We start from the raw sequence: 10,207 nt of genomic DNA on the forward strand, positions 1-10,207 counted from the left end.
ATAAATGACACGGGAGCGTAATGGTTCTGCTACCCAGCCTCTCTGACTGACAGCATGATGGAGCAGGACTCAAACCTGTGACGCCACTACTCCCTGTGTGTGTGGACGGGTACTACTGCTGTGTGTGTGTGTGTGTGTGTGTGTGTGTGTGTGTGTGTGTGTGTGTGTGTGTGTGTGTGTGTGTGTGTGTGTGTGTGTGTGTGTGTGTGTGTGTGTGTGTGTGTGTGTGTGTGTGTGTGTGTGTGTGTGTGTGTGTGTGTGTGTGTGTGTGTGTGTGTGTGTGTGTGTGTGTGTGTGTGTGTGTGTGTATTACAATACTTGTGTGCACCTTTCAGGGGACGTGAGGACATTTTGTCTTTTCCAAAATAGGTCATTCTAAAGTTGAGATATGTACAGTATGTGTGTATATGTGCTCATGGCCTCATGGAAATATTATACTGTATGCTATGAGTGGATCATTTCCCACAATGAATAAAGAATTCACAAGTTCAACTCATCTCATTACAGTTTTTCTCAATTGCTTTGGTGCATTTCTCTGATCAGAATTAAAGTTCTCATAACTGTTCCACAACATTTTGTCATTTGTGCATCATAGTAGCAGTTTCTCATTCCTCCGAACAAATTGCAAATGCTTTTGGACATGCATCAATTGCTTTAATAACAATTCTCTGCTGTTTGATAACATTATCATTTGCTTATGTCATGTCAGTCAAAATTAACTATACTTATGACTGCTGAATAGTCATTCCCTATAAAACGAATAGTCCTCATTTCATTGATTGAGTCATTACATACAAAAATTTGAACTAGTTGTCAAAATCTATCAATCACGGCCTCACAATGGCTGAGGCTGGTCAAAGGGTGCAGCCAAATGTTGAGAGAACCACTGTAAATGAAATTACTGTATTCAAACATTTCGTCGGGAGAGCAGGTGTGTATACTGGACAGTAATTCAGCACTAAACAATATGCACTGCACTACTGCCATTGTGTCATACATGAAGCTTGCAGTGGGACAAGAACTTGTCACTTTTTACATTTTACATTTAGACAGCTTTACTGCAGCACAGATTTACTGTATTGTAGTGTACAGTAGTGTTACAGTAAATATTTGCCATATTTACAGTATGGTACTGTACTGCATTATTTTACAAGTGGGAAGCACTGTTATTGTACACTACAGTAATATGGGTTACTGTAAAGCAGTATATCTCATGTTTGCTGTACATTACTGTAATTTTACTCTGCACCACATAGGATTGCAAGACAACCTCGCAGAGGTGGAAGAGGGCCCCTTTTTACTCCGCAACAAGAGGAAGCCATTTGTGCAATGGTGATTGCAAACAATGCCATAAGGTTGACAGAGATACAAAGCGCTGTTATAGAGGATGACAATATCTTTGGGAATATTGAATCCGTTTCAATCGCTACAATTGACAGAGTGCTCAGTGGAAATTAAATGTGCATGAAACAATTGTAGTACAATTGACAAATGAGTAGCCATTTGACTGGAACAGAGTGAAGGAGATCCGCCACCAGTATGCACAAGTAAAACATTTATGTGTTCTATGCATACTCTAATGTTCAGTGCTGTAAACTGGTTACTTTGTGTAGTGCCATGCAGTACACTTACATGACAGTTCATACTGTACAATATGTTGTCCAAAATGCATTATGTTACACAGGAAAAGTTTATAGTTTTTATCTCTCTCTCTCTTCTGGGATAAAGCGTGTACCAGGGAACCGCTGCACACATTATACGTTGATGAGGCGGGTTTCAATCTGGCAAAAGGTATACCGCCTGGAAGAAATCCCATTGGACAGAGAGCAACCATTGATGTCCCAGACCAACAAGGAGGGAATATTACAATGTGTACAGTGTGTACAGTAATGTGTAACTGTAGATTTCAAATAGCTGTGCAAATAGTGTATAGTGCTGTCTTGAGCATTTTCAGGTAGTGTCACCAATATCTGACTTTTTTGCATTGGAAAACACTTACAGAGTGATCTGTCATAATGAAAACATGAGAAAGCCATTTGACTATCTTGTTCATAAACAATGGTGTCAGGACTTTTCATTTTGATGACACTGACACTTTCATTGACATGAATACTTGCTTTTGAAGAAGGAACTATCCATTTTGAGCAAGTGACACGCTTCTGCAGGTTATCAACTAGGTTTTGCAGTTTGTACTAATTGTTTTGAGAAATGCACTAACAGTTATGAGAACTTTAATTCTGATCAGAGAAATGCACCAAAGCAATTGAGAAAAACTGTAATATTCAGATTTTTACATGGATATGCTGCATTTGATTTGGTCATCCAGGAAACAGACATTGGATAACTCTGTTGACCTTTTTCAACAATAAATGTAAAATAGATTTATATATAGATATACCATATTCTACCTACAACTAGTCCTGTTTGACTATAAAAATTATATACCATATTCTTTCTACAACTAGTCATGTTTGACTATAAAATGATATACCATTTGACTACAGTGTATTTGCTGAGCTCAACACTGCATTTCAATAAGCCTTTTATCTGCATTTCAATAAGAACATTTGTCTACATGTTGGCCCATGTGAGTTATCTTGAAACCAGTAGCAATAACAGGCTTGTGTGAATTGCTAATGCAGAATGACAAAGTCCCTCAAGTAACATCTCTCGACAAAGGGATTCTTGAAAAGGTGGTTCTTCTAACTGACAGTCAGGGTAGATTATATGAATTAATTACTTAGTGCATCTTGGCATTTGAGAAAAAGAGAAAAAGACGGGACATCAATCTGGATTCTGAGGAACTAGAGGGAGGGAGGGAAGTCTCGCCCCAGTTTATAGGATCTCCTGGTCCAATCAGCCAGCTCCAGATCCCTCAGATCAGTCAAATCTGCCTTAAAATCCCACACTCAAGACTGGTGATTAAGGGAAACCGGGCATTCGCAGTTGCAGCGCCAAAACTCTGGAACAAGCTCCCAGAGGTGCAGGATAGAAAGAGAGTCGGGTAGTCAGATTAAAAAGGAAATACTACTATTTAATCATACCGCAACAAACACTGGTATTTGTTCATTTTAAGGCCCTTATTGGTATAAGCTACCTCCTTACTACATCATTATTGGTAAAATACCTCCTTATACTACATCATTATTGGTAAGCTACCTCCTTACTACATCATTATTGGTAAGCTACCTCCTTATACTACATCATTATTGTTAAGCTACCTCCTTATACTACATCATTATTGTTAAGCTACCTCCTTATACTACATAATTATTGGTAAGCTACTTCCTTATACTAATAATAATAATAATAATAATAATAATAGATTGAATTTTAAGAGAGAAGCGCCTTTCTCAGACTCAAGGACACTGTACAAGGAAAGGATGGAAAAAAAATAAAAGTAAGTAATAAAATTGAAAAAATATATATAATAAAATACATAAAAGATCTGTGTATAGTAACAACAAGAAAAACAAATAAGATAAGAGATAAAAATAAATAAAAAAAGGAGGCAAGTTCTGTCCAATTACATCATTATTGGTAAGCTACCTCCTTATACTACATAATACATAAAGGGGGGGGAAGAACACTATATTCATATGACTTGTATTCTGCTTACAGCTTCGAAATTCCACTTGTTTCGTTTAACGTAAAGCCTTTTAAATATAATCAAAACGTTCCCGTGTTTCTGCGGTCTGCGCAAAATAATAACGAGTTGAGCTTTATGATTTATGATGAATTGAAAATTGGGGACCCTGATGTAAACAAGACGAAAGTTGGTCTGCATCCCCAATTAACAATTGTATGTACTGAGCTGTACTGTACTGTACCCATTCTGCAATCTGTTAATAAACTTTTCAATCAATCAATCAATCAAGCTACGCGGAGCGCAGTCAGTCAGTAGCCTACACCCCGTATATTCCGATAACGCTATATAAACCATGCTGCATTCATTCTGAGAGAAAGATCTATTATTCCAAATGCTATTTATAGGGTTTTGACCATAATTACACTACTGTTGCTATTTTACAATGAACTATAATGAACTATGGTTCGTACAGAACATGCCAGTGTTATTATGCACAGAAGCTCATTTCCTTGTTGTAATAATATATTCTACCACTGGGCGCCAGGTACGCCTGGTCTGACCTGTGCGTAGATGTAAGCACGGAGTCAAGTTCAAATCGAAATTGATGAATCCCACTCTTTGCTTAGAAATGATTGTACGCACAGGGTAAGCACAGATCTGTGCGTAGAACACGTTGATGAATGAGGGCCCTGCTTTCTACCGCTGCTCCGTGGAAAGCATCCTCACCTACTGCATAAATGTGTGGTTCCTCAGCTGCACAGCCGCAGAGAGGAGGGCGCTCCAGAGGGTCGTCAACTCGGCCCAGAAGATTATCGGCTGCCCCCTCCCCTCACTGGAGGGACTATACAACTCCCGCTGCCTAAAAAAAGCAGTAAAAATACTGAAGGACCCACACCACCCGGGCAACAAGCACCTCGTGCGGCTGCGCTCGGGCAGGCGTTTCAGCGGCATGCCCACCCGGACTAACAGACTGAAATTTAGTTTTTATCCCAGGGCCATATGTGCACTAAACTCAGCTAAATTTTAAAACAACTCCGCGCTCTCACGCTCAGCTCTGCGGAGCGACACAAACAATGTAACCGTTTTGATGCATACATGTAACCTGTAGTAGCATACTGGTTATGGCGAATAAAACGTTCTATTCTTCTAACCTGTCTCGGCGGCTGTAGCGTGGCTGGGGGCCTGGCTGGGCTGTCTGTCTGCCTGGACTCTGAGCTGACCGGGGGGTTGAGGTGGGGAGCTTACTGCCGATGCATCTTCAGTAACGTTAGAGTCAGTATACCTTTGCTGCCTGCTGGAACAATGATGTTCTTTTTCGTAGGTTTGCCGTCTCCTGTTTGGCTTTCGCTCTCATCTTGTTTTTCTGAGCACCGCGTCCGCTTGGGTATATTTACCGGCGCTTCCCGCTGTGTTTTGAACGCTGCCCAGCCTGCCAATGAACATTAGTCAGCCGGCTAGCCCTATCGCAGGTGAGCAAATAATTACAACATAGCAGGGAGGGGGGGGGCCCCGCCCTCTGCGCGAGATGCATCCAGCTGCAGCCCCGCAGAACCATACTCCCACTGCCACACTGCGCCCTGTTCGCTACGAAATCTAAGAGGATAGCCTAGAGTGGGGGCGGGGCCCCCTAAGCTCCGGAGCCCCCCCGCACCGCGGGGGTTGCGGGGGCCTCCGCTACGCCACTGAGCACAGGTCACAGGTCACTGCGCACACTAAAAACAGATTGGTCAAATTTGACCCAATTTGGGTTATTTTTGACCCAATTCACTGGTCAAAAAGGGCCCGACCAGTGTGTGGGTTAATTTGACCCATTATTATTGGTTATTTAATTTGACCCATAACTTGGGTCAAATAAACGAATACTAACGACCCATTTTAAGGGTCAAAATAACCCAACCTCCAAGTTGATTTGACCCCATATTGGGTTATACCAACGACCCATTTTAAGGGTCAAAATAACCCAACCTCCAAGTTGATTTGACCCCATATTGGGTTATACCAACGACCCATTTTAAGGGTCAAAATAACCCAACTTCCAAGTTGATTTGACCCCATATTGGGTTATACCAACGACCCATTTTAAGGGTAAAAATATGACTGAATCTTGGGTTACATCAAAAGGGTCAAATAGACCCTATTCACACCAGCCATCTTGTGAGCCAGATTGACAACGATTGACCAACAGATGGACACAGCAACATGATTAGTTACACATGTGTCAGTCTGGTTCACAGGATGTAGGTTTACCCTGCTGTGTCAAGATGGCTGCTGTGAAAAGGGCCTATTAACACAACTGCTATAGTTAGTACACTACATTAGGTTGGCACATATGCTTGATTGAAAGGTATAACAGTCTAAATGTGCTGAAATCAATGAAAAGAACAGACCAAGGCGTAGAATACATTTAACTTCAAAATGCATTACACTTGTTGCATACATGTCACGGCGTGTGGACATCAAAAAGTGCTTGTGCTGCTATAGTGCCCATGAAACACATCATGTCAAACTGATTTCCTGTTTAAATAATAAATAATACATATCAGTATGGTTTTGTACTGCTTTACTGCCCTGTTGGAACACTCCCCCAGATATTGATAGATCAAAACACATATATACTAAGGCTGTCAAAGTTATTAAGCCGTGTATTTCCGCCATTGGTGTCACCGCGCATGTGCACCAGCATTTCACCAGGCATTTGGCTGCCTGGTGCGGATGCGCGGTGACACCAATGGCGGAAATACACGGCTCGCTCTGTAAGTACCACTCGCTTTCGAACAATGTTTTAAACTGTTTATTAGCAACTCCGAGCTTCCAGACCCCACTGTAAAGCTGTGTTAAACCCATATTGTACACTGGGTATCTTTGAAATTCATATCTGATATATTTTTGACCGACCCCCAGCCCCCCGATCACGCTTGGTAGTTCTTTTTTAAACTCGTCGCCGCACACCAGCAAGTGACTGCGGTCACAAAAGCCCCAGGCTTGCAAACCGCAGTCACGAAAGGGGCTAGGTTGACAGCAAATCATAAGCAAGATAACAGGTTTATTTATACCAACTATACAAGGGAGCCAAATTAAACAAAGTTCGTTTTTTTTCTCATGCCAATGGAACGTGCAATGTCATTTTGGAGTGCTCAAAACAGTGGTTTTAACTCGTCTTTGTAAATGAGGGAAACCTCAATGCCTTTCGAGTTTAAATAATAATAATAACTTTATTTGTATAGCACTTTTCATACAGAGGTTGCAGTTCAAAGTGCTTCACAACAGCAAAAAATACAGGCATGAGCGAGCATAGCAAGGTATGGTAAATCACAGTGTTTCACATTAGGATCTAGCATCCTAATAGGCTCTCTATTCAGTAATACAAATAATAAAATAGTTTAAAATGATTAAGTTTAAAAATAGTCTAAAAATTATAAAATAGAACGGACATACAACAACAGTAAAAAATACAGGCATAAGCGAGCATAAAAATTTAAAATTTAAATAGCAAGGTTACAGTAAAAAGTGTGATAAGATTGTTCAATCAGATGAAAATGGCCCAGTTAGGAGAATCAACCTTGGCACGATGTACCTAACTGGAATGGTAAACAACTTTGCTAGATTTAGGTCAAAAGTCATCTTCTCCTCACAACAGAGCATACATATGAATTTCATTGGAAGTGTATGAAAGTAGGTAGGGTAAGAATATAGCTCTGTTTACAGTTTGATTCAGTAATACAAATAATAAAAATAGTTTAAAATGATTCAGTTTAAAAATAGTCATCAGTAAGATGTGATAACCGACACATACATTTGATAGGCTATAATAATATTTACCCTTGCCACTAGGTGGTAGCAGATATCTATCTTCAGATATTTGCCTGCATTACCCCACATTGAAATGCCTGAGCAAAGAGATTTTAAGCTGTCTTTTAAAGATGTCTAGCGAGTTGGCTTCTCTGATGTTTTGTGGTAGTTTGTTCCACAGTTTTGGGGCATAGTTGATAAAGGCTGCATTACCGATCCTCTTTTGACTGTTTCTGGGAGCCTCTAGTAGTCCAGCAGCTGATGATCGCAGTGTTCTTGCTGGTGTGTAATTTATTAGAGTGTTGGTGATGTAGCTAGGTCCCTGTCCATTTAGAGCTTTGTATGTAAGGAGAAGGACCTTAAAGTCAATTCTAAATGTTACAGGAAGCCAGAAGCTAATGTGCTCTCTCCTTTTGGTTCTAGTTAGCAGTCGGGCTGCAGAGTTTTGGATTAGCTGAAGCCTCTCTGTGGTTTTCTTAGGGAGACCTGTGAAAAGTGCATTACAGTAGTCTAACTGGCTAGATATGAATGCATGAATTAGCTTCTCAGCATCGTTCTGATTAATAAATGGTTGTACTTTTGCTATATTTCTGAGATGGAAGAACGATGTTTTCGTCACTTTGCTAATATGAGAATTGAAGTTCAGTTCTGAATCTATGATAACCCCGAGACTAGTGACCTCAGATTTGATCCAAGGGGTTAGTCCTCCTAGGTTCTTTATTAATGTTTCTTTTTTAGTTTTGGGGCCGATAATTAGAATTTCAGTTTTGTTCTCGTTTAGTTTCAGGAAGTTCTTACTCATCCATTTATTTATTGCCAGTAAGCAGTCTGTAATGGAGCTAATCGCTGTATCATTTGGTTCAGCAGATATGTACAGTTGTGTATCATCCGCATAGCTACATTATGTTCTCTGATGATATCACCCAGCGGTAACATGTAAAGGGAGAAGAGTAAAGGACCTAAGCAACTCCCTTGTGCAACTCCATAGTTGTTAAATAATAATAATAATAATTCATTTAATTTATATAGCGCTTCTCAGTAACCCGAAGTCGCTGACAGTAGTCGGGAGCAGGGGTACAAACAAAGAGGCGAAAGCAAAGAAACAAAACAAAACAACAAAGAAACAAAAACAAAGGAACATGAGACCATGGGGGGAATGGGGGAGACAGCCTGATGGCACAAAAAAAAGACTAGAGACATATCGATCAGGTTGGAGGGGAGGGGGGGGTTTAGGGGTGGGGGGGGTTGAAGGCAAGGGAGAACAGGTGGGTTTTGAGGCGAGCTTTGAAGGTGGAGAGTGTAGGGGAGTCTCTGATGGACTGGGGGAGGGAGTTCCAGAGTCGGGGTGCAGTGCGAGAGAAGGCCCGATCTCCGAAGTTTTTGAGCTTGGATGTCGGGACAGTGAGGGAGGCAGTGGAGGAGGACCGGAGGGAACGGGTTGGGCGGTAGGGGAGAAGGAGATCAGTCAGGTAGGGGGGGGCCAGGCTGTGGAGGGCTTTGAAGGTGAGGAGTAGTGTTTTAAAGTTAATGCGGTGTTTGATCGGGAGCCAGTGGAGGGAGTGGAGGACAGGAGTGATGTGTTCGCGGGACCGGGTGTTAGTGAGGAGTGTTGTCGTATATATCAGACATGTGATCTCCTAGTTTAACATAGAATTTCCTCCCTCTGATGTATGTTTTAAACCAGCCTAGCACATGTTCTGAGAAACCGACATGGTTTTCAAGACGATCGATTAGAATATCGTGATCGATTGTATCAAATGCTGCACTGAGATCTAGCAGGATAAGGATGGAGATCTTATTCTCGTCAGAGTTTAGCCTGAGGTCACTGATTATTTTGGTGAGGGCAGTTTCAGTGCTATGATATTTTCTGAATCCTGACTGAAATTCTTCTAAGATGTTGTTTTCTTCAAGAAAGGAATTTATTTGAACTGAAACTATCTTTTCAAGTACTTTACTAATGAATGGTAGGTTGGATATTGGACGATAATTTGCCATTTCATTACTATCCAAGTTAGGTTTTTTTAGTAATGGCTTTACAACTGCTATTTTAAAGGCATCTGGGAAAATACCAGTTCTAAGGGAAGTGTTTATGATATCTAGCACAGGGCTTGAAACACTATTAAACACCCGTTTGAAGAAAGCTGTAGGTATAGGGTCAATGTCTGAGGTGGAGGCGTTACATTCTGAGACAGTTTTGCAGAGTACATCTAATGTGATGCATGTGAATCTTCTCATGGTTACATTGCGCGGTTTGCTGAAATCAGCTTTATTTCCATCATGAGTAATGCTGGCCCTGATCAAGGTTATTTTGTTGTTAAAGAATAGTGCAAGTTCTTCACACTTAACCGTTGATGACTGAGGAGGTGTAGGGGCAGTGTTGAGTAGTACATTAATAGTGGAAAAAAGGATTCTGGAGTTTCCAGCATTTTCTGTAATGATTTTAGAGAAGTAGTCTTTCCTTGCTAAGCGGATGGTTTTATTATAAGCAGTTAAAGCATCTTTGTATATATCACAGCATATGGTGGTTTTTGTTTTTCTCCATTTTTGCTCCGCTGCACGACATTTCCTTTTTTCTTTGTTGACCGTATTATAGTTCAACCAGGGCGAGGCTCTGGTTTTCTTCTTTTTCGTTTTTAGTGGGGCGACAGAATTTAATATAGATGAAAGTGCATCATTGAGATTTTCTACCATTTCATTTAGAGAGCTGTCATGATTGTGTGGTTCATGTAGTCTGATAAGATCAATGAACTTTGATTCAGCCTTGTCGTTTAGGAGCCTCTTTTGAACTATGATTTATTTTTTTGTTTTAGTAAGGGTTATCTGAGTATC

The sequence above is a fragment of the Notolepis coatsorum genome, assembly GCF_963971535.1.
Source record: "Notolepis coatsorum genome assembly, chromosome: 11".
NCBI lineage: Eukaryota > Metazoa > Chordata > Actinopteri > Aulopiformes > Paralepididae > Notolepis > Notolepis coatsorum.